The sequence below is a fragment of the Oncorhynchus nerka genome, linkage group LG19 (assembly GCF_034236695.1).
Source record: "Oncorhynchus nerka isolate Pitt River linkage group LG19, Oner_Uvic_2.0, whole genome shotgun sequence".
Taxonomy (NCBI): domain Eukaryota; kingdom Metazoa; phylum Chordata; class Actinopteri; order Salmoniformes; family Salmonidae; genus Oncorhynchus; species Oncorhynchus nerka.
This window is the reverse complement of record NC_088414.1, coordinates 43,679,372-43,706,992: the sequence shown is the minus strand read 5'-3', so window position 1 is coordinate 43,706,992 and position 27,621 is coordinate 43,679,372. Positions and strand designations below refer to the sequence as shown.

At 43.8% G+C, this 27,621-nt stretch overlaps 1 protein-coding gene across 1 annotated transcript in view; it reads left to right on the top strand.

Annotated features, from left to right (window-relative positions):
- The window catches only part of fhdc3 (FH2 domain containing 3), a 68,103-nt gene that overhangs the window by 26,462 nt on the left and 14,020 nt on the right, over window positions 1-27,621 (top strand). The gene's annotated exons all lie outside the window — the stretch shown is intronic.

The following is a 27,621-nucleotide window of genomic DNA, read 5'->3' as shown; positions in this document are numbered from 1 at the left end:
AGGGGTTAACAACGTTAGGCTCCCTACTCCCTATATAGTGAATGAGTTAACAACGTTAGGCTCCCTACTCCCTATATAGTGAAGGGGTTAACAACGTTAGGCTCCTACTCCCTATATAGTGAATGAGTTAACAACGTTAGGCTCCCTACTCCCTATATAGTGAAGGGGTTAACAACGTTAGGCTCCCTATATAGTGAAGGGGTTAACAACGTTCCCTATATAGTGAAGGGGTTAACAACGTTAGGCTCCTATATAGTGAAGGGTTAACTTAGGCTCCTACTCCCTATAGTGAAGGGGTTAACAACGTTAGGCTCCCTACTCCCTATATAGTGAAGGGGTTAACAACGTTAGGCTCCTACTCCCTATATAGTGAAGGGGTTAACAACGTTAGGCTCCTATATAGTGAAGGGGTTAACCGTTAGGCTCCCTATATAGTGAAGGGGTTAACAACGTTAGGCTCCTACTCCCTATATAGTGAAGGGGTTAACAACGTTAGGCTCCCTATATAGTGAAGGGGTTAACAACGTTAGGCTCCCTACTCCCTATAGTGAAGGGGTTAACAACGTTAGGCTCCCCTATATAGTGAAGGGGTTAACAACGTAGGCTCCCTATATAGTGAATGGGTTAACAACGTTAGGCTCCCTACTCCCTATATAGTGAAGGGGTTAACAACGTTAGGCTCCCTACTCCTATATAGTGAAGGGGTTAACAACGTTAGGCTCCTATATAGTGAAGGGTTAACAACGTTAGGCTCCTATATAGTGAAGGGGTTAACAACGTTAGGCTCCCTATATAGTGAAGGGGTTAACAACGTTAGGCTCCTACTCCTATATAGTGAAGGGGTTAACAACGTTAGGCTCCTATATAGTGAAGGGTTTACGTTAGGCTCCCTATATAGTGAAGGGGTTAACAACGTTAGGCTCCTCCCTATATAGTGAAGGGGTTAACAACGTTAGGCTCCCCTATATAGTGAAGGGTTAACAACGTTAGGCTCCCTACTCCCTATATAGTGAAGGGGTTAACAACGTTAGGCTCCCTACTCCTATATAGTGAAGGGGTTAACAACGTTAGGCTCCCTCCCCTATATAGTGAAGGGGTTAACAACGTTAGGCTCCTACTCCTATATAGTGAAGGGGTTAACAACGTTAGGCTCCCTATATAGTGAAGGGTTAACAACGTTAGGCTCCCTATATAGTGAAGGGGTTAACAACGTTAGGCTCCCCTATATAGTGAATGAGTTAACAACGTTAGGCTCCCTATATAGTGAAGGGGTTAACAACGTTAGGCTCCCTACTCCCTATATAGTGAAGGGGTTAACAACGTTAGGCTCCCTACTCCCTATATAGTGAAGGGGTTAACAACGTTAGGCTCCTACTCCCTATATAGTGAAGGGGTTAACAACGTTAGGCTCCTACCCTATATAGTGAAGGGGTTAACAACGTTAGGCTCCCTATATAGTGAAGGGGTTAACAACGTTAGGCTCCTATATAGTGAAGGGGTTAACAACGTTAGGCTCCTATCCCTATATAGTGAAGGGGTTAACAACGTTAGGCTCCTACTCCTATATAGTGAAGGGGTTAACAACGTTAGGCTCCCTACTCCCTATATAGTGAAGGGTTAACAACGTTAGGCTCCTATATAGTGAAGGGGTTAACAACGTTAGGCTCCCTACTCCCTATATAGTGAAGGGGTTAACAACGTTAGGCTACTCCTATATAGTGAAGGGTTAACAACGTTAGGCTCCCTATATAGTGAAGGGGTTAACAACGTTAGGCTCCTATATAGTGAAGGGGTTAACAACGTTAGGCTCCTACTCCCTATATAGTGAAGGGGTTAACAACGTTAGGCTCCTACTCCCTATATAGTGAAGGGGTTAACAACGTTAGGCTCCCTATATAGTGAAGGGGTTAACAACGTTAGGCTCCTACTCCTATATAGTGAAGGGGTTAACAACGTTAGGCTCCTACTATATAGTGAAGGGGTTAACAACGGGTTAATAGTGAAGGGGTTAACAACGTTAGGCTCCCTACTCCCTATATAGTGAAGGGGTTAACAACGTTAGGCTCCTATATAGTGAAGGGGTTAACAACGTTAGGCTCCTATATAGTGAAGGGTTAACAACGTTAGGCTCCCCCTATATAGTGAAGGGTTAACAACGTAGGCTCCTATATAGTGAATGAGTTAACAACGTTAGGCTCCTATATAGTGAAGGGTTAACAACGTTAGGCTCCCCTATATAGTGAAGGGGTTAACAACGTTAGGCTCCTACTCCTATATAGTGAAGGGTTAACAACGTTAGGCTCCTATATAGTGAAGGGGTTAACAACGTTAGGCTCCTATATAGTGAAGGGGTTAACAACGTTAGGCTCCCTACTCTATATGAAGTTAACAATGTTAGAAGTGAAGGGTTAACAACGTTAGGCTCCTATATAGTGAAGGGGTTAACAACGTTAGGCTCCCTACTCCCTATATAGTGAAGGGGTTAACAACGTTAGGCTCCCTACTCCCTATATAGTGAAGGGGTTAACAACGTTAGGCTCCTACCCTATATAGTGAAGGGGTTAACAACGTTAGGCTCCCTATTTTAGGCTCCCCTATATAGTGAAGGGGTTAACAACGTTAACAAGGCTCCCTACTCCCTATATAGTGAATGGTTAACAACGTTAGGCTCCTATATAGTGAATGAGTTAACAACGTTAGGCTCCCTACTCCCTATATAGTGAAGGGTTAACAACGTTAGGCTCCCTACTCCTATATAGTGAAGGGGTTAACAACGTTAGGCTCCCTATATAGTGAAGGGGTTAACAACGTTAGGCTCCTACTCCCTATATAGTGAAGGGGTTAACAACGTTAGGCTCCCTATATAGTGAAGGGTTAACAACGTTAGGCTACCCTATATAGTGAAGGGGTTAACAACGTTAGGCTCCTACTCCCTATATAGTGAAGGGGTTAACAACGTTAGGCTCCCTACTCCCTATATAGTGAAGGGGTTAACAACGTTAGGCTCCTATATAGTGAAGGGGTTAACAACGTTAGGCTCCCTATATAGTGAAGGGGTTAACAACGTTAGGCTCCTACCCTATATAGTGAAGGGGTTAACAACGTTAGGCCTATATAGTGAAGGGGTTAACAACGTTAGGCTCCTACTCCTATATAGTGAAGGGGTTAACAACGTTAGGCTCCCTATAGTGAAGGGGTTAACAACGTAGGCTCCCTATCCCTATATAGTGAAGGGGTTAACAACGTTAGGCTCCTACTCCCTATATAGTGAAGGGGTTAACAACGTTAGGCTCCCTATATAGTGAAGGGGTTAACAACGTTAGGCTCCCTATATAGTGAAGGGGTTAACAACGTTAGGCTCCTACTCCCTATATAGTGAAGGGGTTAACAACGTTAGGCTCCCTATATAGTGAAGGGTTAACAACGTTAGGCTCCCTACTCCCTATATAGTGAAGGGTTAACAACGTTAGGCTCCTACTCCCTATATAGTGAAGGGGTTAACAACGTTAGGCTCCTATTCCCTATATAGTGAATGGTTAACAACGTTAGGCTCCTACTCCCTATATAGTGAAGGGTTAACAACGTTAGGCTCCTACTCCCTATATAGTGAAGGGGTTAACAACGTTAGGCTCCCTACTCCCTCCCTATATAGTGAAGGGGTTAACAACGTTAGGCTCCCTACTCCTATATAGTGAAGGGGTTAACAACGTTAGGCTCCCTATATAGTGAAGGGGTTAACAACGTTAGGCTCCTACTCCCTATATAGTGAAGGGGTTAACAACGTTAGGCTCCTATATAGTGAAGGGGTTAACAACGTTAGGCTCCTACTCCCTATATAGTGAAGGGGTTAACAACGTTAGGCTCCCTATATAGTGAAGGGGTTAACAATTTAGGCTCCCTATATAGTGAAGGGGTTAACAACGTTAGGCTCCTACTCCTATATAGTGAAGGGGTTAGGCTCCTATATAGTGAAGGGGTTAACAACGTTAGGCTCCTAGGTTAGGCTCCCCTATATAGTGAAGGGGTTAACAACGTTAGGCTCCTATATAGTGAAGGGGTTAACAACGTTAGGCTCCCTATATAGTGAAGGGGTTAACAACGTTAGGCTCCCTACTCCCTATATAGTGAAGGGGTTAACAACGTTAGGCTCCTACTCCCTATAGTGAAGGGGTTAACAACGTTAGGCTCCCTATATAGTGAAGGGGTTAACAACGTTAGGCTCCTACTCCCTATAGTGAAGGGTTAACAACGTTAGGCTCCCCCTATATAGTGAAGGGGTTAACAACGTTAGGCTCCTTATAGTGAAGGGGTTAACAACGTTAGGCTCCCTATATAGTGAAGGGGTTAACAACGTTAGGCTCCTACTCCCTATATAGTGAAGGGGTTAACAACGTTAGGCTCCCTATATAGTGAAGGAGTTAACAACGTTAGGCTCCTACTCCCTATATAGTGAAGGGTTAACAACGTTAGGCTCCTACTCCCTATATAGTGAAGGGGTTAACAACGTTAGGCTCCCTATATAGTGAAGGGGTTAACAACGTTAGGCTCCTATATAGTGAAGGGGTTAACAACGTTAGGCTCCCTACTCCCTATATAGTGAAGGGGTTAACAACGTTAGGCTCCTACTATATAGTGAAGGGGTTAACAACGTTAGGCTCCTACTCCTATATAGTGAAGGGGTTAACAACGTTAGGCTCCCTACTCCCTATATAGTGAAGGGTTAACAACGTTAGGCTCCTACTCCTATATAGTGAAGGAGTTAACAACGTTAGGCTCCCTACTCCTATATAGTGAATGAGTTAACAACGTTAGGCTCCTACTCCTATATAGTGAAGGGGTTAACAACGTTAGGCTACTCCTATATAGTGAAGGGGTTAACAACGTTAGGCTCCTACTCCCTATAGTGAAGGGGTTAACAACGTTAGGCTCCTATATAGTGAAGGGGTTAACAACGTTCCTATATAGTGAAGGGGTTAACAACGTTAGGCTCCCTACTCCCTATATAGTGAAGGGGTTAACAACGTTAGGCTCCTATTCCTATATAGTGAAGGGGTTAACAACGTTAGGCTCCCTACTATATAGTGAAGGGGTTAACAACGTTAGGCTCCTACTCCCTATAGTGAAGGGGTTAACAACGTTAGGCTCCTACTATATAGTGAAGGGGTTAACAACGTTAGGCTCCCTACTCCTATATAGTGAAGGGGTTAACAACGTTAGGCTCCTATATAGTGAAGGGTTAACAACGTTAGGCTCCCTACTCCTATATAGTGAAGGGGTTAACAACGTTAGGCTCCCTATATAGTGAAGGGGTTAACAACGTTAGGCTCCTATATAGTGAAGGGGTTAACAACGTTAGGCTCCTATATAGTGAAGGGTTAACAACGTTAGGCTCCCTATATAGTGAAGGGGTTAACAACGTTAGGCTCCCTACTCCTATATAGTGAAGGGGTTAACAACGTTAGGCTCCCTATATAGTGAAGGGTTAACAACGTTAGGCTCCTACTCCCTATAGTGAAGGGGTTAACAACGTTAGGCTCCTACTCCTATATAGTGAAGGGGTTAACAACGTTAGGCTCCTACTCCTATATAGTGAAGGGTTAACAACGTTAGGCTCCTACTCCCTATAGTGAAGGGGTTAACAACGTTAGGCTCCTATATAGTGAAGGGGTTAACAACGTTAGGCTCCCTATATAGTGAAGGGGTTAACAACGTTAGGCTCCTACTATAGTGAATGAGTTAACAACGTTAGGCTCCCTACTCCCTATATAGTGAAGGGGTTAACAACGTTAGGCTCCCTACTCCCTATATAGTGAAGGGGTTAACAACGTTAGGCTCCCTATATAGTGAAGGGGTTAACAACGTTAGGCTCCCTATATAGTGAAGGGGTTAACAACGTTAGGCTCCTACTCCTATATAGTGAAGGGGTTAACAACGTTAGGCTCCCTATATAGTGAAGGGGTTAACAACGTTAGGCTCCCTACTTAGGCCCTATATAGTGAAGGGGTTAACAACGTTAGGCTCCCTACTATATAGTGAAGGGTTAACAACGTTAGGCTCCCTACTCCGTTATATAGTGAAGGGGTTAACAACGTTAGGCTCCCTACTCCCTATATAGTGAAGGGGTTAACAACGTTAGGCTCTACTCCCTATATAGTGAAGGGGTTAACAACGTTAGGCTCCCCCTATATAGTGAAGGGGTTAACAACGTTAGGCTCCTATAGTGAAGGGTTAACAACGTTAGGCTCCCTACTCCCTATAGTGAAGGGTTAACAACGTTAGGCTCCCTACTCCCTATATAGTGAAGGGGTTAACAACGTTAGGCTCCTATATAGTGAAGGAGTTAACAACGTTAGGCTCCCTACTCCCTATATAGTGAAGGGGTTAACAACGTTAGGCTCCTATATATAGTGAAGGGGTTAACAACGTTAGGCTCCCTACTCCCTATATAGTGAAGGGGTTAACAACGTTAGGCTTAACCTAGGCTCCTCCCTATAGTGAAGGGGTTAACAACGTTAGGCTCCCTATATAGTGAAGGGGTTAACAACGTTAGGCTCCCTACTCCCTATATAGTGAAGGGGTTAACAACGTTAGGCTCCCTATATAGTGAAGGGGTTAACAACGTTAGGCTCCCTATATAGTGAAGGGGTTAACAACGTTAGGCTCCTACTCCCTATATAGTGAAGGGGTTAACAACGTTAGGCTCCCTATATAGTGAAGGGGTTAACAACGTTAGGCTCCCTATATAGTGAAGGGGTTAACAACGTTAGGCTCCCTACTCCCTATATAGTGAAGGGGTTAACAACGTTAGGCTCCCTACTCCCTATATAGTGAAGGGGTTAACAACGTTAGGCTCCCTACTCCCTATATAGTGAAGGGGTTAACAACGTTAGGCTCCCTATATAGTGAAGGGGTTAACAACGTTAGGCTCCCTATATAGTGAAGGGGTTAACAACGTTAGGCTCCCTATATAGTGAAGGGGTTAACAACGTTAGGCTCCCTATATAGTGAAGGGGTTAACAACGTTAGGCTCCCTACTCCCTATATAGTGAAGGGGTTAACAACGTTAGGCTCCCTATATAGTGAAGGGGTTAACAACGTTAGGCTCCCTACTCCCTATATAGTGAAGGGGTTAACAACGTTAGGCTCCCTACTCCCTATATAGTGAAGGGGTTAACAACGTTAGGCTCCCTACTCCCTATATAGTGAAGGAGTTAACAACGTTAGGCTCCCTACTCCCTATATAGTGAAGGGGTTAACAACGTTAGGCTCCCTACTCCCTATATAGTGAAGGAGTTAACAACGTTAGGCTCCCTACTCCCTATATAGTGAAGGGGTTAACAACGTTAGGTTCCCTATATAGTGAAGGGGTTAACAACGTTAGGCTCCCTATATAGTGAAGGGGTTAACAACGTTAGGCTCCCTATATAGTGAAGGGTTAACAACGTTAGGCTCCCTACTCCTATATAGTGAAGGGGTTAACAACGTTAGGCTCTATATAGTGAAGGGGTTAACAACGTTAGGCTCCCTATATAGTGAAGGGGTTAACAACGTTAGGCTCCTACTCCTATATAGTGAAGGGGTTAACAACGTTAGGCTCCTATATAGTGAAGGGTTAACAACGTTAGGCTCCCTATATAGTGAAGGGGTTAACAACGTTAGGCTCCCTACTCCCTATATAGTGAAGGGGTTAACAACGTTAGGCTCCCTACCCTATATAGTGAAGGGTTAACAACGTTAGGCTCCTACCCTATATAGTGAAGGGGTTAACAACGTTAGGCTCCCTATATAGTGAAGGAGTTAACAACGTTAGGCTCCCTATATAGTGAAGGGGTTAACAACGTTAGGCTCCTATATAGTGAAGGGGTTAACAACGTTAGGCTCCTACTTAGTGAAGGGGTTAACAACGTACTCCCTCCCTATATAGTGAAGGGTTAACAACGTTAGGCTCCCTATATAGTGAAGGGGTTAACAACGTTAGGCTCCCTACCCTATATATTAGTGAAGGGGTTAACAACGTTAGGCTCCCCTATATAGTGAAGGGGTTAACAACGTTAGGCTCCTATTCCTATATAGTGAAGGGGTTAACAACGTTAGGCTCCTATATAGTGAAGGGTTAACAACGTTAGGCTCCCTACTCCCTATATAGTGAAGGGGTTAACAACGTTAGGCTATATAGTGAAGGGTTAACAACGTTACTCCCTATATAGTGAAGGGGTTAACAACGTTAGGCTCCTATATATAGTGAAGGGGTTAACAACGTTAGGCTCCTATATAGTGAAGGGTTAACAACGTTAGGCTCCTACTCCCCATATAGTGAAGGGTTAACAACGTTAGGCTCCTATATAGTGAAGGGGTTAACAACGTTAGGCTCCTATATAGTGAAGGGGTTAACAACGTTAGGCTCCTACTCCCTATATAGTGAAGGGTTAACAACGTTAGGCTCCCTATATAGTGAAGGGTTAACAACGTTAGGCTCCCTATATATAGTGAAGGGGTTAACAACGTTAGGCTCCTACTCCCTATATAGTGAAGAGGTTAACAACGTTAGGCTCCCTACTCCCTATATAGTGAAGGGGTTAACAACGTTAGGCTCCCTACTCCCTATATAGTGAAGGGGTTAACAACGTTAGGCTCCTACTCCCTATATAGTGAAGGGGTTAACAACGTTAGGCTCCCTACTCCCTATATAGTGAAGGGGTTAACAACGTTAGGCTCCTACTCCCTATATAGTGAAGGGGTTAACAACGTTAGGCTCCCTATATAGTGAAGGGGTTAACAACGTTAGGCTCCTACTCCCTATATAGTGAAGGGGTTAACAACGTTAGGCTCCCTATATAGTGAAGGGGTTAACAACGTTAGGCGTAGGAAAAACTCCCTATATAGTGAAGGAGTTAACAACGTTAGGCTCCCTACTCCCTATATAGTGAAGGGGTTAACAACGTTAGGCTCCTACTCCCTATAGTGAAGGAGGGTTAACAACGTTAGGCTCCCTACTCCCTATATAGTGAAGGGGTTAACAACGTTAGGCTCCTCTATATAGTGAAGGGGTTAACAACGTTAGGCTCCCTACTCCCTATAGTGAAGGGGTTAACAACGTTAGGCTACCTCCCTATATAGTGAAGGGTTAACAACGTTAGGCTCCTACTCCCTATATAGTGAAGGGGTTAACAACGTTAGGCTCCCTACTCCTATATAGTGAAGGGGTTAACAACGTTAGGCTCCCTACTCCCTATATAGTGAAGGGGTTAACAACGTTAGGCTCCCTACTCCTATAGTGAAGGGGTTAACAACGTTAGGCTCCCTATATAGTGAAGGGGTTAACAACGTTAGGCTCCTACTCCCTATATAGTGAAGGGGTTAACAACGTTAGGCTCCTACTCCCTATATAGTGAAGGGGTTAACAACGTTAGGCTCCTACTCCTATATAGTGAAGGGGTTAACAACGTTAGGCTCCCTACTATATAGTGAATGAGTTAACAACGTTAGGCTCCCTATCCCTATATAGTGAAGGGGTTAACAACGTTAGGCTCCCTACTCCCTATATAGTGAAGGGGTTAACAACGTTAGGCTCCTCTCCTATATAGTGAAGGGGTTAACAACGTTAGGCTCCCTACTCCCTATATAGTGAAGGGGTTAACAACGTTAGGCTCCTATATAGTGAAGGGGTTAACAACGTTAGGCTCCTATATAGTGAAGGGGTTAACAACGTTAGGCTCCCTACTCCCTATATAGTGAAGGGGTTAACAACGTTAGGCTCCTATATATAGTGAAGGGGTTAACAACGTTAGGCTCCTATATAGTGAAGGGGTTAACGAAGGGTGAAGGGGTTAACAACGTTAGGCTCCTATATAGTGAAGGGGTTAACAACGTTAGGCTCCCTACTCCCTATAGTGAAGGGGTTAACAACGTTAGGCTCCTACTCCCTATATAGTGAAGGGGTTAACAACGTTAGGCTCCCCTATAGTGAAGGGGTTAACAACGTTAGGCTCCTATATAGTGAAGGGTTAACAACGTTAGGCTCCCTATATAGTGAAGGGGTTAACAACGTTAGGCTCCTACTATATAGTGAAGGGGTTAACAACGTTAGGCTCCTACTCCCTATAGTGAAGGGGTTAACAACGTTAGGCTCCCTACTCCCTATATAGTGAAGGGGTTAACAACGTTAGGTTCCCTATATAGTGAATGAGTTAACAACGTTAGGCTCCCTACTCCCTATATAGTGAAGGGGTTAACAACATTAGGCTCCCTATATAGTGAAGGTGTTAACAACGTTAGGCTCCCTAAATAGTGAAGGGGTTAACAACGTTAGGCTCCCTATATAGTGAAGGGGTTAACAACGTTAGGCTCCCTATATAGTGAAGGGGTTAACAACGTTAGGCTCCCTACTCCCTATATAGTGAAGGAGTTAACAACGTTAGGCTCCCTACTCCCTATATAGTGAAGGGGTTAACAACGCTAGGCTCCCTATATAGTGAAGGGGTTAACAACGTTAGGCTCCCTACTCCCTATATAGTGAAGGGGTTAACAACGTTAGGCTCCCTATATAGTGAAAGGGTTAACAACGTTAGGCTCCCTATATAGTGAAGGGGTTAACAACGTTAGGCTCCCTATTCCCTATATAGTGAATGAGTTAACAACGTTAGGCTCCCTACTCCCTATATAGTGAAGGGGTTAACAACGTTAGGCTCCCTACTCCCTATATAGTGAATGAGTTAACAACGTTAGGCTCCCTATATAGTGAAGGGGTTAACAACGCTAGGCTCCCTATATAGTGAAGGGGTTAACAACGTTAGGCTCCCTATATAGTGAAGGGGTTAACAATGTTAGGCTCCCTATATAGTGAAGGGGTTAACAACGCTAGGCTCCCTATATAGTGAATGAGTTAACAACGTTAGGCTCCCTATATAGTGAAGGGGTTAACAACATTAGGCTCCCTACTCCCTATATAGTGAAGGGGTTAACAACGTTAGGCTCCCTATATAGTGAAGGGGTTAACAACGTTAGGCTCCCTATATAGTGAAGGGGTTAACAACGTTAGGCTCCCTATATAGTGAAGGGGTTAACGTTAGGCTCCCTACTCCCTATATAGTGAAGGAGTTAACGTTAGGCTCCCTACTCCCTATATAGTGAAGGGGTTAACGTTAGGCTCCCTACTCCCTATATAGTGAAGGAGTTAACAACGTTAGGCTCCCTACTCCCTATATAGTGAAGGGGTTAACAACGTTAGGCTCCCTACTCCCTATATAGTGAAGGAGTTAACAACGTTAGGCTCCCTACTCCCTATATAGTGAAGGGGTTAACAATGTTAGGCTCCCTACTCCCTATATAGTGAATGAGTTAACAACGTTAGGCTCCCTACTCCCTATATAGTGAAGGGGTTAACAACGTTAGGCTCCCTATATAGTGAATGAGTTAACAACGTTAGGCTCCCTACTCCCTATATAGTGAAGGGGTTAACAACGTTAGGCTCCCTACTCCCTATATAGTGAAGGGGTTAACAACGTTAGGCTCCCTACTCCCTATATAGTGAAGGGGTTAACAACGTTAGGCTCCCTACTCCCTATATAGTGAAGGGGTTAACAACGTTAGGCTCCCTATATAGTGAAGGGGTTAACAACGTTAGGTTCCCTATATAGTGAAGGGGTTAACAACGTTAGGCTCCCTACTCCCTATATAGTGAAGGGGTTAACAACGTTAGGCTCCCTATATAGTGAAGGGGTTAACAATGTTAGGCTCCCTATATAGTGAAGGAGTTAACGTTAGGCTCCCTACTCCCTATATAGTGAAGGGGTTAACAACGTTAGGCTCCCTATATAGTGAATGAGTTAACAACGTTAGGCTCCCTACTCCCTATATAGTGAAGGGGTTAACAACGTTAGGCTCCCTACTCCCTATATAGTGAAGGGGTTAACAACGTTAGGCTCCCCATATAGTGAATGAGTTAACAACGTTAGGCTCCCTATATAGTGAAGGGGTTAACAACGTTAGGCTCCCTACTCCCTATATAGTGAAGGGGTTAACAGCGTTAGGCTCCCTACTCCCTATATAGTGAAGGGGTTAACAACGTTAGGCTCCCTATATAGTGAAGGGGTTAACAACGTTAGGCTCCCTATATAGTGAAGGGGTTAACAACGTTAGGCTCCCTACTCCCTCTATAGTGAAGGAGTTAACAACGTTAGGCTCCCTATATAGTGAAGGGGTTAACAACGTTAGGCTCCCTACTCCCTATATAGTGAAGGGGTTAACAACGTTAGGCTCCCTACTCCCTATATAGTGAAGGGGTTAACAACGTTAGGTTCCCTATATAGTGAATGAGTTAACAACGTTAGGCTCCCTACTCCCTATATAGTGAAGGGGTTAACAACATTAGGCTCCCTATATAGTGAAGGTGTTAACAACGTTAGGCTCCCTAAATAGTGAAGGGGTTAACAACGTTAGGCTCCCTATATAGTGAAGGGGTTAACAACGTTAGGCTCCCTATATAGTGAAGGGGTTAACAACGTTAGGCTCCCTACTCCCTATATAGTGAAGGAGTTAACAACGTTAGGCTCCCTATTCCCTATATAGTGAATGAGTTAACAACGTTAGGCTCCCTACTCCCTATATAGTGAAGGGGTTAACAACGTTAGGCTCCCTACTCCCTATATAGTGAAGGGGTTAACAACGTTAGGCTCCCTACTCCCTATATAGAGAAGGGGTTAACAACGTTAGGCTCCCTACTCCCTGTATAGTGAATGAGTTAACAACGTTAGGCTCCCTATATAGTGAAGGGGTTAACAACGTTAGGCTCCCTACTCCCTATATAGTGAAGGGGTTAACAACGTTAGGCTCCCTACTCCCTATATAGTGAAGGGGTTAACAACGTTAGGCTCCCTACTCCCTATATAGTGAAGGGGTTAACAACGTTAGGCTCCCTATATAGTGAAGGGGTTAACAATGTTAGGCTCCCTATATAGTGAAGGAGTTAACGTTAGGCTCCCTACTCCCTATATAGTGAAGGGGTTAACAACGTTAGGCCCCTACTCCCTATATAGTGAAGGGGTTAACAACGTTAGGCTCCCTATATAGTGAATGAGTTAACAACGTTAGGCTCCCTATATAGTGAAGGGGTTAACAACGTTAGGCTCCCTACTCCCTATATATTGAAGGGGTTAACAACGTTAGGCTCCCTATATAGTGAAGGGGTTAACAACGTTAGGCTCCCTATATAGTGAAGGGGTTAACAACGTTAGGCTCCCTATTCCCTATATAGTGAAGGGGTTAACAACGTTAGGCTTCCTATATAGTGAAGGGGTTAACAACGTTAGGCTCCCTACTCCCTATATAGTGAAGGGGTTAACACCGTTAGGCTCCCTACTCCCTATATAGTGAAGGGGTTAACAACGTTAGGCTCCCTATATAGTGAAGGAGTTAACGTTAGGCTCCCTACTCCCTATATAGTGAATGAGTTAACAACGTTAGGCTCCCTACTCCCTATATAGTGAAGGGGTTAACAACGTTAGGCTCCCTACTCCCTATATAGTGAAGGGGTTAACAACGTTAGGCCCCCTATATAGTGAAGGGGTTAACAACGTTAGGCTCCCTACTCCCTATATAGTGAAGGGGTTAACAACGTTAGGCTCCTACTCCTATATAGTGAAGGGGTTAACAACGTTAGGCTCCCTATATAGTGAAGGGGTTAACAACGTTAGGCTCCCTATATAGTGAAGGGGTTAACAACGTTAGGCTCCCTACTCCCTATATAGTGAAGGGGTTAACAACGTTAGGCTCCCTATATAGTGAAGGGGTTAACAATGTTAGGCTCCCTATATAGTGAAGGAGTTAACGTTAGGCTCCCTACTCCCTATATAGTGAAGGGGTTAACAACGTTAGGCTCCCTACTCCCTATATAGTGAAGGAGTTAACAACGTTAGGCTCCCTATATAGTGAAGGGGTTAACAACGTTAGGCTCCCTACTCCCTATATAGTGAAGGAGTTAACAACGTTAGGCTCCCTATATATAGTGAAGGGGTTAACAACGTTAGGCTCCTACTCCCTATAGTGAAGGGGTTAACAACGTTAGGCTCCCTACTCCCTATATAGTGAAGGGGTTAACAACGTTAGGCTCCTACTCCCTATATAGTGAAGGGGTTAACAACGTTAGGCTCCCTATATAGTGAAGGGTTAACAACGTTAGGCTCCTATATAGTGAAGGGGTTAACAACGTTAGGCTCCCTATATAGTGAAGGGTTAACAACGTTAGGCTCCTATTCCCTATATAGTGAAGGGTTAACAACGTTAGGCTCTCCTATATAGTGAAGGGGTTAACAACGTTAGGCTCCTACTCCCTATATAGTGAAGGGGTTAACAACGTTAGGCTCCTACTCCCTATATAGTGAAGGGGTTAACAACGTTAGGCTCCCTATATAGTGAAGGAGTTAACGTTAGGCTCCTACTCCCTATATAGTGAAGGGGTTAACAACGTTAGGCTCCTACTCCCTATATAGTGAAGGGGTTAACAACGTTAGGCTCCCTACTCCTATATAGTGAAGGGGTTAACAACGTTAGGCTCCTACTCCCTATATAGTGAAGGGGTTAACAACGTTAGGCTACCCTATATAGTGAAGGGGTTAACAACGTTAGGCTCCTATATAGTGAAGGGGTTAACAACGTTAGGCTCCTATATAGTGAAGGGTTAACCCTATATTCCTATATAGTGAAGGGGTTAACAACGTTAGGCTTCCTATATAGTGAAGGGGTTAACAACGTTAGGCTCCCTACTCCCTATATAGTGAAGGGGTTAACAACGTTAGGCTCCCTACTCCCTATATAGTGAAGGGGTTAACAACGTTAGGCTCCCTAATCAAATCAAATCAAATTTATTTATATAGCCCTTCGTACATCAGCTGATATCTCAAAGTGCTGTACAGAAACCCAGCCTAAAACCCCAAACAGCAAACAATGCAGGTGTAAAAGCACGGTGGCTAGGAAAAACTCCCTAGAAAGGCCAAAACCTAGGAAGAAACCTAGAGAGGAACCAGGCTATATAGTGAAGGAGTTAACGTTAGGCTCCTACTCCCTATATAGTGAATGAGTTAACAACGTTAGGCTCCTATATAGTGAAGGGGTTAACAACGTTAGGCTCCCTACTCCCTATATAGTGAAGGGGTTAACAACGTTAGGCTCCTATATAGTGAAGGAGTTAACGTTAGGCTCCCTACTCCCTATATAGTGAATGAGTTAACAACGTTAGGCTCCCTACTCCCTATATAGTGAAGGGGTTAACAACGTTAGGCTCCCTACTCCCTATATAGTGAAGGGGTTAACAACGTTAGGCCCCTATAAGTGAAGGGTTAACAACGTTAGGCTCCCTACTCCCTATATAGTGAAGGGGTTAACAACGTTAGGCTCCTACTCCTATATAGTGAAGGGGTTAACAACGTTAGGCTCCTACTCCCTATATAGTGAAGGGGTTAACAACGTTAGGCTCCCTATATAGTGAAGGGGTTAACAACGTTAGGCTCCCTATATAGTGAAGGGGTTAACAACGTTAGGCTCCCTATATAGTGAAGGGGTTAACAACGTTAGGCTCCCTATTCCCTATATAGTGAAGGGGTTAACAACGTTAGGCTTCCTATATAGTGAAGGGGTTAACAACGTTAGGCTCCCTACTCCCTATATAGTGAAGGGGTTAACAACGTTAGGCTCCCTAATAAATGAAGGGGTTAAATCAAATTTAGGCTATATAGCCCTTCGTATATCAGTGATATCTCAAAGTGCTGTACAGAAACCCAGCCTAAAACCCCAAACAGCAAACAATGCAGGTGTAAAAGCACGTGGCTAGGAAAAACTCCTAGAAAGGCCAAAACCTAGGAAGAAACCTCCAGGCTATATAGTGAAGGAGTTAACGTTAGGCTCCCTACTCCCTATATAGTGAATGAGTTAACAACGTTAGGCTCCCTATATAGTGAAGGGGTTAACAACGTTAGGCTCCCTATATAGTGAAGGGGTTAACAACGTTAGGCTCCCTATATAGTGAAGGGGTTAACAACGTTAGGCTCCCTACTCCCTATATAGTGAAGGGGTTAACAACGTTAGGCTCCCTATATAGTGAAGGGGTTAACAACGTTAGGCTCCCTACTCCCTATATAGTGAAGGGGTTAACAACGTTAGGCTCCCTACTCCCTATATAGTGAAGGGGTTAACAACGTTAGGCTCCCTACTCCCTATATAGTGAAGGGGTTAACAACGTTAGGCTCCCTACTCCCTATATAGTGAAGGGGTTAACAACGTTAGGCTCCCTATATAGTGAAGGGGTTAACAATGTTAGGCTCCCTATATAGTGAAGGGGTTAACAACGTTAGGCTCCCTATATAGTGAAGGGGTTAACAACGTTAGGCTCCCTATATAGTGAATGAGTTAACAACGTTAGGCTCCCTACTCCCTATATAGTGAAGGGGTTAACAACGTTAGGCTCCCTACTCCCTATATAGTGAAGGGGTTAACAACGTTAGGCTCCCTATATAGTGAATGAGTTAACAACGTTAGGCTCCCTCCCTATATAGTGAAGGGGTTAACAACGTTAGGCTCCCTACTCCTCTATAGTGAAGGGGTTAACAACGTTAGGCTCCTATATAGTGAATGGGGTTAACAACGTTAGGCTCCCTATATATAGTGAAGGGTTAACAACGTTAGGCTCCTATTCCCTATATATTGAAGGCGTTAACAACGTTAGGCTCCCTACTCCCTATATAGTGAATGAGTTAACAACGTTAGGCTCCCTATTCCCTATATAGTGAAGGGGTTAACAACGTTAGGCTCCCTATATAGTGAAGGGGTTAACAACGTTAGGCTCCTACTATAGTGAAGGGTTTAACTATATAGTGAAGGGTTAACTTAGGCTCCTATATAGTGAAGGGGTTAACAACGTTAGGCTCCCTATATAGTGAAGGGGTTAACAACGTTAGGCTCTCCCTATATAGTGAAGGGGTTAACAACGTTAGGCTCCCTATATAGTGAAGGGGTTAACAACGTTAGGCTCCCTATATAGTGAAGGGGTTAACAACGTTAGGCTCCCTACTCCCTATATAGTGAAGGAGTTAACAACGTTAGGCTCCCTACTCCCTATATAGTGAAGGGGTTAACAACGTTAGGCTCCCTACTCCCTATATAGTGAAGGGGTTAACAACGTTAGGCTCCCTACTCCCTATATAGTGAAGGGGTTAACAACGTTAGGCTCCCTACTCCCTATATAGTGAAGGGGTTAACAACGTTAGGCTCCCTACTCCCTATATAGTGAAGGGGTTAACAACGTTAGGCTCCCTATATAGTGAAGGGGTTAACAACGTTAGGCTCCCTATATAGTGAAGGGGTTAACGTTAGGCTCCCTACTCCCTATATAGTGAAGGGGTTAACAACGTTAGGCTCCTACTCCCTATATAGTGAAGGGGTTAACAACGTTAGGCTCCCTACTCCCTATATAGTGAAGGGGTTAACAACGTTAGGCTCCCTATATAGTGAAGGGGTTAACAACGTTAGGCTCCCTATATAGTGAAGGGGTTAACAACGTTAGGCTCCCTATATAGTGAAGGGGTTAACAACGTTAGGCTCCCTATTATAGTGAAGGGGTTAACCTCCCTATATAGTGAAGGGGTTAACAACGTTAGGCTCCCTATATAGTGAAGGGGTTAACAACGTTAGGCTCCCTACTCCCTATATAGTGAAGGGGTTAACAACGTTAGGCTCCCTACTCCCTATATAGTGAAGGGGTTAACAACGTTAGGCTCCCTAATCAAATCAAATCAAATTTATTTATATAGCCCTTCGTACATCAGCTGATATCTCAAAGTGCTGTACAGAAACCCAGCCTAAAACCCCAAACAGCAAACAATGCAGGTGTAAAAGCACGGTGGCTAGGAAAAACTCCCTAGAAAGGCCAAAACCTAGGAAGAAACCTAGAGAGGAACCAGGCTATATAGTGAAGGAGTTAACGTTAGGCTCCCTACTCCCTATATAGTGAATGAGTTAACAACGTTAGGCTCCCTATATAGTGAAGGGGTTAACAACGTTAGGCTCCCTACTCCCTATATAGTGAAGGGGTTAACAAAGTTAGGCTCCCTATATAGTGAAGGAGTTAACGTTAGGCTCCCTACTCCCTATATAGTGAATGAGTTAACAACGTTAGGCTCCCTACTCCCTATATAGTGAAGGGGTTAACAACGTTAGGCTCCCTACTCCCTATATAGTGAAGGGGTTAACAACGTTAGGCCCCCTATATAGTGAAGGGGTTAACAACGTTAGGCTCCCTACTCCCTATATAGTGAAGGGGTTAACAACGTTAGGCTCCTACTCCCTATATAGTGAAGGGGTTAACAACGTTAGGCTCCCTACTCCCTATATAGTGAAGGGGTTAACAACGTTAGGCTCCCTATATAGTGAAGGGGTTAACAACGTTAGGCTCCCTATATAGTGAAGGGGTTAACAACGTTAGGCTCCCTATTCCCTATATAGTGAAGGGGTTAACAACGTTAGGCTTCCTATATAGTGAAGGGGTTAACAACGTTAGGCTCCCTACTCCCTATATAGTGAAGGGGTTAACAACGTTAGGCTCCCTACTCCCTATATAGTGAAGGGGTTAACAACGTTAGGCTCCCTAATCAAATCAAATCAAATCAAATTTATTTATATAGCCCTTCGTACATCAGCTGATATCTCAAAGTGCTGTACAGAAACCCAGCCTAAAACCCCAAACAGCAAACAATGCAGGTGTAAAAGCACGGTGGCTAGGAAAAACTCCCTAGAAAGGCCAAAACCTAGGAAGAAACCTAGAGAGGAACCAGGCTATATAGTGAAGGAGTTAACGTTAGGCTCCCTACTCCCTATATAGTGAATGAGTTAACAACGTTAGGCTCCCTATATAGTGAAGGGGTTAACAACGTTAGGCTCCCTATATAGTGAAGGGGTTAACCCCTTCACTATATAGTGAAGGAGTTAACGTTAGGCTCCCTACTCCCTATATAGTGAATGAGTTAACAACGTTAGGCTCCCTACTCCCTATATAGTGAAGGGGTTAACAACGTTAGGCTCCCTACTCCCTATATAGTGAAGGGGTTAACAACGTTAGGCCCCCTATATAGTGAAGGGGTTAACAACGTTAGGCTCCCTACTCCCTATATAGTGAAGGGGTTAACAACGTTAGGCTCCCTACTCCCTATATAGTGAAGGGGTTAACAACGTTAGGCTCCCTATATAGTGAAGGGGTTAACAATGTTAGGCTCCCTATATAGTGAAGGAGTTAACAACGTTAGGCTCCCTACTCCCTATATAGTGAAGGGGTTAACAACGTTAGGCTCCCTATATAGTGAATGAGTTAACAACGTTAGGCTCCCTACTCCCTATATAGTGAAGGGGTTAACAACGTTAGGCTCCCTACTCCCTATATAGTGAAGGGGTTAACAACGTTAGGCTCCCTATATAGTGAATGAGTTAACAACGTTAGGCTCCCTATATAGTGAAGGGGTTAACAACGTTAGGCTCCCTACTCCCTCTATAGTGAAGGGGTTAACAACGTTAGGCTCCCTATATAGTGAATGAGTTAACAAAGTTAGGCTCCCTATATAGTGAAGGGGTTAACAACGTTAGGCTCCCTATTCCCTATATATTGAAGGCGTTAACAACGTTAGGCTCCCTACTCCCTATATAGTGAATGAGTTAACAACGTTAGGCTCCCTATTCCCTATATAGTGAAGGGGTTAACAACGTTAGGCTCCCTATATAGTGAAGGGGTTAACAACGTTAGGCTCCCTACTCCCTATATAGTGAAGGGTTTAACAACGTTAGGCTCCCTATATAGTGAAGGAGTTAACGTTAGGCTCCCTACTCCCTATATAGTGAAGGGGTTAACAACGTTAGGCTCCCTATATAGTGAAGGGGTTAACAACGTTAGGCTCCCTACTCCCTATATAGTGAAGGGGTTAACAATGTTAGGCTCCTACTCCCTATAGTGAAGGGGTTAACAACGTTAGGCTCCCTATATAGTGAAGGGGTTAACAACGTTAGGTTCCCTACTCCCTATATAGTGAAGGAGTTAACAACGTTAGGCTCCCTATATAGTGAAGGGGTTAACAACGTTAGGCTCCCTATATAGTGAAGGGGTTAACAACGTTAGGCTCCCTACTCCCTATATAGTGAAGGGGTTAACAACGTTAGGCTCCCTATATAGTGAATGGTTAACAACGTTAGGCTCCCTATATAGTGAAGGGGTTAACAACGTTAGGCTCCCTACTCCCTATATAGTGAAGGGGTTAACAACGTTAGGCTCCCTACTCCCTATATAGTGAATGAGTTAACAACGTTAGGCTCCCTACTCCCTATATAGTGAAGGGGTTAACAACGTTAGGCTCCCTATATAGTGAAGGGGTTAACAACGTTAGGCTCCCTATTCCCTATATAGTGAAGGGGTTAACAACGTTAGGCTCCCTACTCCCTATATAGTGAATGAGTTAACAACGTTAGTTAACCCTATATAGTGAAGGGGTTAACCGTAGGCTCCCTATATAGTGAAGGGGTTAACAACGTTAGGCTCCCTATATAGTGAAGGGTTAACGTTAGGCCCTCCTATATAGTGAAGGGTTAACAACGTTAGGCTCCCTACTCCCTATATAGTGAATGACTTAACAACGTTAGGCTCCCTACTCCCTATATAGTGAAGGGGTTAACAACGTTAGGCTCCCTATATAGTGAAGGGGTTAACAACGTTAGGCTCCCTATATAGTGAAGGGTTAACAACGTTAGGCTCCCCCTATATAGTGAAGGGTTAACAACGTTAGGCTCCCTATATAGTGAAGGGGTTAACAACGTTAGGCTCCCTACTCCCTATATAGTGAAGGGGTTAACAACGTTAGGCTCCCTACTCCCTATATAGTGAATGAGTTAACAACGTTAGGCTCCCTACTCCCTATATGAGTGAATGAATGAGTTAACAACGTTAGGCTCCCTACTCCCTATATAGTGAAGGGGTTAACAACGTTAGGCTCCCTACTCCCTATATAGTGAAGGGGTTAACAACGTTAGGCTCCCTATATAGTGAAGGGGTTAACAACGTTAGGCTCCCTACTCCCTATATAGTGAAGGGGTTAACAACGTTAGGCTCCCTACTCCCTATATAGTGAATGGGTTAACAACGTGAATAGTGAAGGGGTTAACAATGTTAGGCTCCCTATATATAGTGAAGGAGTTAACAACGTTAGGCTCCCTACTCCCTATATAGTGAAGGGGTTAACAACGTTAGGCTCCTATATAGTGAATGAGTTAACAACGTTAGGCTCCTACTCCTATATAGTGAAGGGGTTAACAACGTTAGGCTCCTACTCCCTATATAGTGAAGGGGTTAACCGTTACTCCCTATATAGTGAATGAGTTAACAACGTTAGGCTCCCTATATAGTGAAGGGGTTAACAACGTTAGGCTCCTACTCCCTCTATAGTGAAGGGGTTAACAGGCGTTAGGTTAACAAAGTTAGGCTCCTATATAGTGAAGGGGTTAACAACGTTAGGCTCCCTATTCCCTATATAGTGAAGGAGTTAACAACGTTAGGCTCCCTACTCCCTATATAGTGAATGAGTTAACAACGTTAGGCTCCCTACTCCCTATATAGTGAAGGGGTTAACAACGTTAGGCTCCCTATATAGTGAAGGGGTTAACAACGTTAGGCTCCTATATAGTGAAGGGTTAACAACGTTAGGCTCCCTATATAGTGAAGGGGTTAACGTTAGGCTCCTACTCCCTATATAGTGAAGGGGTTAACAACGAAGGGGTTAACAACGTTAGCTCCCTACTCCCTATATAGTGAAGGGTTAACAATTTAGGCTCCCTACTCCTATATAGTGAAGGGGTTAACCGTTAGGCTCCCTATATAGTGAAGGGGTTAACAACGTTAGGCTCCCTACTCCCTATATAGTGAAGGGGTTAACAACGTTAGGCTCCCTATATAGTGAAGGGGTTAACAACGTTAGGCTCCCTATATAGTGAAGGGGTTAACAACGTTAGGCTCCCTATATAGTGAAGGGGTTAACAACGTTAGGCTCCCTACTCCCTATATAGTGAAGGGGTTAACAACGTTAGGCTCCCTACTCCCTATATAGTGAAGGGGTTAACAACGTTAGGCTCCCTATATAGTGAAGGGGTTAACAACGTTAGGCTCCCTACTCCCTATATAGTGAATGAGTTAACAACGTTAGGCTCCCTACTCCCTATATAGTGAAGGGGTTAACAACGTTAGGCTCCCTATATAGTGAACGGGTTAACAACGTTAGGCTCCCTATTCCCTATATAGTGAAGGAGTTAACAACGTTAGGCTCCCTACTCCCTATATAGTGAATGAGTTAACAACGTTAGGCTCCCTACTCCCTATATAGTGAAGGGGTTAACAACGTTAGGCTCCCTATATAGTGAAGGGGTTAACTACGTTAGGCTCCCTATATAGTGAAGGGGTTAACGTTAGGCTCCCTACTCCCTATATAGCGAAGGGGTTAACAACGTTAGGCTCCCTACTCCCTATATAGTGAATGACTTAACAACGTTAGGCTCCCTACTCCTATATAGTGAAGGGGTTAACAACGTTAGGCTCCCTATATAGTGAAGGGGTTAACAACGTTAGGCTCCCTATATAGTGAAGGGGTTAACAACGTTAGGCTCCCTATATAGTGAAGGGGTTAACGTTAGGCTCCCTATATAGTGAAGGGGTTAACAACGTTAGGCTCCCTACTCCCTATATAGTGAAGGGGTTAACAACGTTAGGCTCCCTACTCCCTATATAGTGAATGAGTTAACAACGTTTTAAAATGACAGATAATGACATGTCTTTAAAAGTAGTCTTTAGAGAAAGACCATTGGGGGTTATTAAAAAAATAAAATTGAGTGAATGTATTTTGTGGGATGCTGTGTGTGTGGTACTGCAGTGTATGAACGCGTGTACGTACATATGTGATGTTAACTTTGGTCGATGTGATTGATATGTTGCCTTCATTCCCCACTCAGACCAGACCCCAACTAAAACATGTGATATGTTCTCTGACTAGCTTTGGGGCACAATATAGCAAAAACAAATCCGGCTATACCAAGAAGAAACGTTTCCAGTCAACCAAGGCACATGGTATAATCTGTAGGAACTCTATTTACCAGACATAAAGTGAAATGTGTCCCTCGCTATCAAATAAACGACTGGATCCAATTTTTGTCCCGAACAGCAAGATAATCCTGTTGATTTAGACAGCAGGCTGCCAATAGACTCACACACTTAACGCGAGATCTTATACCACGAAATCTAAACGGCAGGAATACGGTGCGGTTCGGACAAAAGTTTGATTCGGACATTTGTTCTGACTTTACGGCCAATATGCGACATTCTACTGGCTGTTCTTTAACATGACGCAATGCGGAGTGCCTGGATACAGCCCTTACCCATGGTGCATTGGCCTTGTACCACAACCCCCCGAGGTGCCTTATTGCTATTATAAACTTATTTTTGTTGTTGTTGTCATGCTTGGTAAATAAAAAATATCTGCTATTTCATAATTAAAGAAAAACCCTGTTGTCGCATTGTCTACTTGTCTGTTTTCCTTTTTAGTGCGTTTGCTTCAGCAAGACTTCTCTAGATATCCAGCAAGCACCCACACAGGGGGAGGAGGTGAGAACAGGTGGGTCCATTCTAGCCAATGAGAGGGCATGGGCAGAGCAATTGAGGCGATCTCCATTTTAAAGTAGTACATTTTATTCTTCGTCATTGGCTAATTACTCCCAACTTATAGGAATCCCCACCCAGTTGACTACTTTAAAATGGTGGAAGCCCTCAATGACAATGTCCATGCTAAAACTCCGATAGTCTTTTTAAAATATATTTTTTTAATTTGCCAAAATACCACATGCCTCCACTAACAGTATATCAATGCATTCGTAGCAACTTTAACCATTACGAAATGTCAATTTGATCAAATAAGCCTCACATAGCAAATGAGCAATTCCATTTTTTAATGTTTTTGTAGAACCGAATTTGACACTCATTGACCTCCATACAAACCTTATTATTCCTCTTCTTCTGAGTTTAACAGTGGTTGGCATCCAGTATGTTGCGATATCGCCCCCAACTGTAAAATAAATCCATTGAACGTTGTTATACAAAAAAAAGGGAAAAATAAATACACATAAAATAAACATCCTCCCAGCTCATTAAAAACCAACTTCCCCATTCCACTACGGTGACCCTATCTGTTCCTGCACCAACGGCCTGGGAGGACGAGACACCACCACTCAATACACCCTGTACATCTCCTATACACAAATACTTCTCTGCAGCTGCCACCATAACCGCTTTTTTTCCTGTGTGATTTACGTTCCATTTTCTGCGGTACAGTTGATAACCATCTACAACTTACTGGAATCCTCTCAGGATCTGTCAGCCTTGACCCCAGCCTCCTCCTCTACAATTTACTGGAATCCTCTCAGGATCTGTCAGCCTTGACCCCAGCCTCCTCCTCTATTTTCTACTGGAATCCTCTCAGGATCTGTCAGCCTTGACCCCAGCCTCCTCCTCTACAACTTACTGGAATCCTCTCAGGATCTGTCAGCCTTGACCCCAGCCTCCTCCTCTACAACTTACTGGAATCCTCTCAGGATCTGTCAGCCTTGACCCCAGCCTCCTCCTCTACTTTCTTCACTGGAATCCTCTCAGGATCTGTCAGCCTTGACCCTAGCCTCCTCCTCTACTTTCTTCACTGGAATGCCTCAGCTTACGACACCTTCTGCACTATTTTCACTTTGAGGGAGGCAGAGGTTGAAGAGAATGAGGGAGGCATCTCAACATGCCTCTTTCGCAACTGACACTTCCGGTCCCCAGGAACATGGGCACCCCTATAGTTGGCGCACGCAGCTTTATCCACCGAAACGACACAATCCTCTGTCCCATGCCCTCCTGCACACTACTCACATCTTGGAATCTCCCTCCTACACAGTGCTGTGACATGACCATAAACGTGGCACCTGAAACACCGCAGTGGAATCGGCACAAACCCTCTAGCAGGATAACTAATATATCCTAACATGACTTTGTCTGGTAAGACAGACTCTGACAGTTTACTCCTCAGTTTCACCACCGGGTCTACGTCGCACCAAAACGGCGGGCATCACAAATACCAGGAATCTTCAACTTCAATTGCTCCACCTCCGCACTTAACGCTACAGATCACTCCTTTCAATAGTGCCGTGTTTCTAAGCGTAATTCTTTTTTAAAACAGCTCTTGACCCAAGTTGTGTGAAACAGAGCACCTGCTCCCTCTGGGCAGAAGAAACACAAACAGACATCACAAGTCCACTACAGGTTACCTAGGTTACCTTCACTGATTTCCCACCCACCCTGAAACCACACATGGATCTGCCAAAAGGCAAAGATCCACTTGCTCCAAAAAACTTCCCTCCTACTGGATTAGATTCTCCTTCATCATGTCCATCAATGCCAGGCTCGGACTCTGTCCTCTTCACCAGAGCCTTACAACTCACTTAACTCACCCTCATTCTCTTCCATTTAACCTCCAGAACTCGGTCTGTATTCAGACTCAACCTCTGCCTCCCTCATTCTCTTTCAACCTCTGCCTCCCTCATTCTCTTCAACCTCTGCCTCCTCATTCTCTTCAACCTCTGCCTCACTCATTCTCTTCAACCTCTGTCTCCCTCATTCTCTTCAACCTCTGCCTCCCTCATTCTCTTCAACCTCTGCCTCCCTCATTCTCTTCTCAACCTCTGCCTCCCTCATTCTCTTCAACCTCTGCCTCCCTCATTCTCTTCAACCTCTGCCTCCCTCATTCTCTTCAACCTCTGCCTCCCTCATTCTCTTCAACCTCTGCCTCCCTCACTCTTCAACCTCTGCCTCCCTCATTCTCTTCAACCTCTGCCTCCCTCACTCTTCAACCTCTGCCTCCTCACTCTTCAACCTCTGCCTCCCTCATTCTCTTCAACCTCTGCCTCCCTCATTCTCTTCAACCTCTGCCTCCCTCATTCTCTTCAACCTCTCTTTTTTTCTCCCCCGAAATTCAATTAAACAACTTCTTGTGAAATAGCATCAAAATCTCTTTATTGCTTCCTCGAAGGGACGCCATCTCTACTGCCACTCGGCCGACCCTCAATTCTGTCAAATGCAGGGCATGTGTGGTCCACAAAATTACTGTTTTTATGGACAGATTCGATTTGCCTCTTTCTCTCCGATTCACCCCAAGCAGCCTTGTCCTGTAAAACCGATGTTGACCACGAGGGAACATTTACTGGAAATTTGACATGTTTAAGAGTACATTATAAACAGTGTCTAAAAATAATCTAAATAAAATGGGTATTTTGAATAAATTAATGTGGATTTTTTTTCTTCAGAATGTAGACATACTCAATATGTTAAGGTAGGTTTTCGTCAAATCGGTCCTTGACGCAAAGATCTAGAATTCGTTTGCCGTTATTCACACAACCGAATTCATATTATAAACGAGGAAATCCATTTTGGTCGTGTTATCCTGTCCGGAAGTTAATTGATTGATTGATGGGCCCGCTCCTATCAGGTGAGAGTGCATGTTTGTGTCTATGTATTCATGCGCTCTTCACCGTGCCGCGCGTACTGCAGCCATACAGCACCCAAAGTTGACGTTTCAGATGCAAGACGGTTTGTTGCAGAATGAAATGCTGATCAGCGATTTGCGGACTATATTGTTCATCTGCGTTTGAAATACGATCTAAACTGGTAGGTGAATAAAGAATTATAGCCTACCTGTCAACGCAAAAATGTTTAATTCCAAAACCATCAGTATAGTTGAAAATGCAGTGGAACCCATTTAACTTGGTAATTTAAACCGGAAAAGTATTTATTAAGGACATACCTCATCACGCACAGGCTTTTATCCACCATTTCAAATTAATTTGATGGAAACATCTCAGGTGGAAAAATGGCGCATATTGTTTTTAATGTGTATTTTCGATTGTTCGCATGCAACTCTGGCGCTAATTGTATGGAAAACTAGCTAATGACGGATTTTACCCGTCCATGTGTTGACCGCCACCAGCAACTGGCTGGTGGCCCTTGATTGAAATCAATTGAAAGCCGTCACTATGTTATAAAGAAAAGAGAGATTGATTGAACCTGTTGCTATGTTCTAATGGAAAAATAGAACTTGATTTCAAAGTCACAATATTGTGTGGTTGTTGGATATGTTTGACTATGTAATGGAGTTAGTTTGTTATAGGCTACTGCTACATTTGAACTTTTACTTTGACTTATATTTATATATATTGACCTTCCTATTTTTTTGTGTTGTCTGTTTCATTTGTTTTAATCTCTTTTGACTGAAACCAGTCGAGTTTTACTTACTATAATGTAGCCTCGTTTCTGTTTGCCAAACTTACTTTTGAAACCTGCAAGTTTCTGAGAATATATTCAACACCAATTGTCTATTGGATGCTTTGTGTGAACTGTCATCATTGTCCTCCCTAGAGCCAAGTGTTATATGGTTTGGTACAACATTTTATTACAGCCCTGAATATTCAAATAGTTGTAGTTCCATCAGATACTGCGGTCACATTTTGGCACAGGACATTGACATGGAGAGAAGTGGA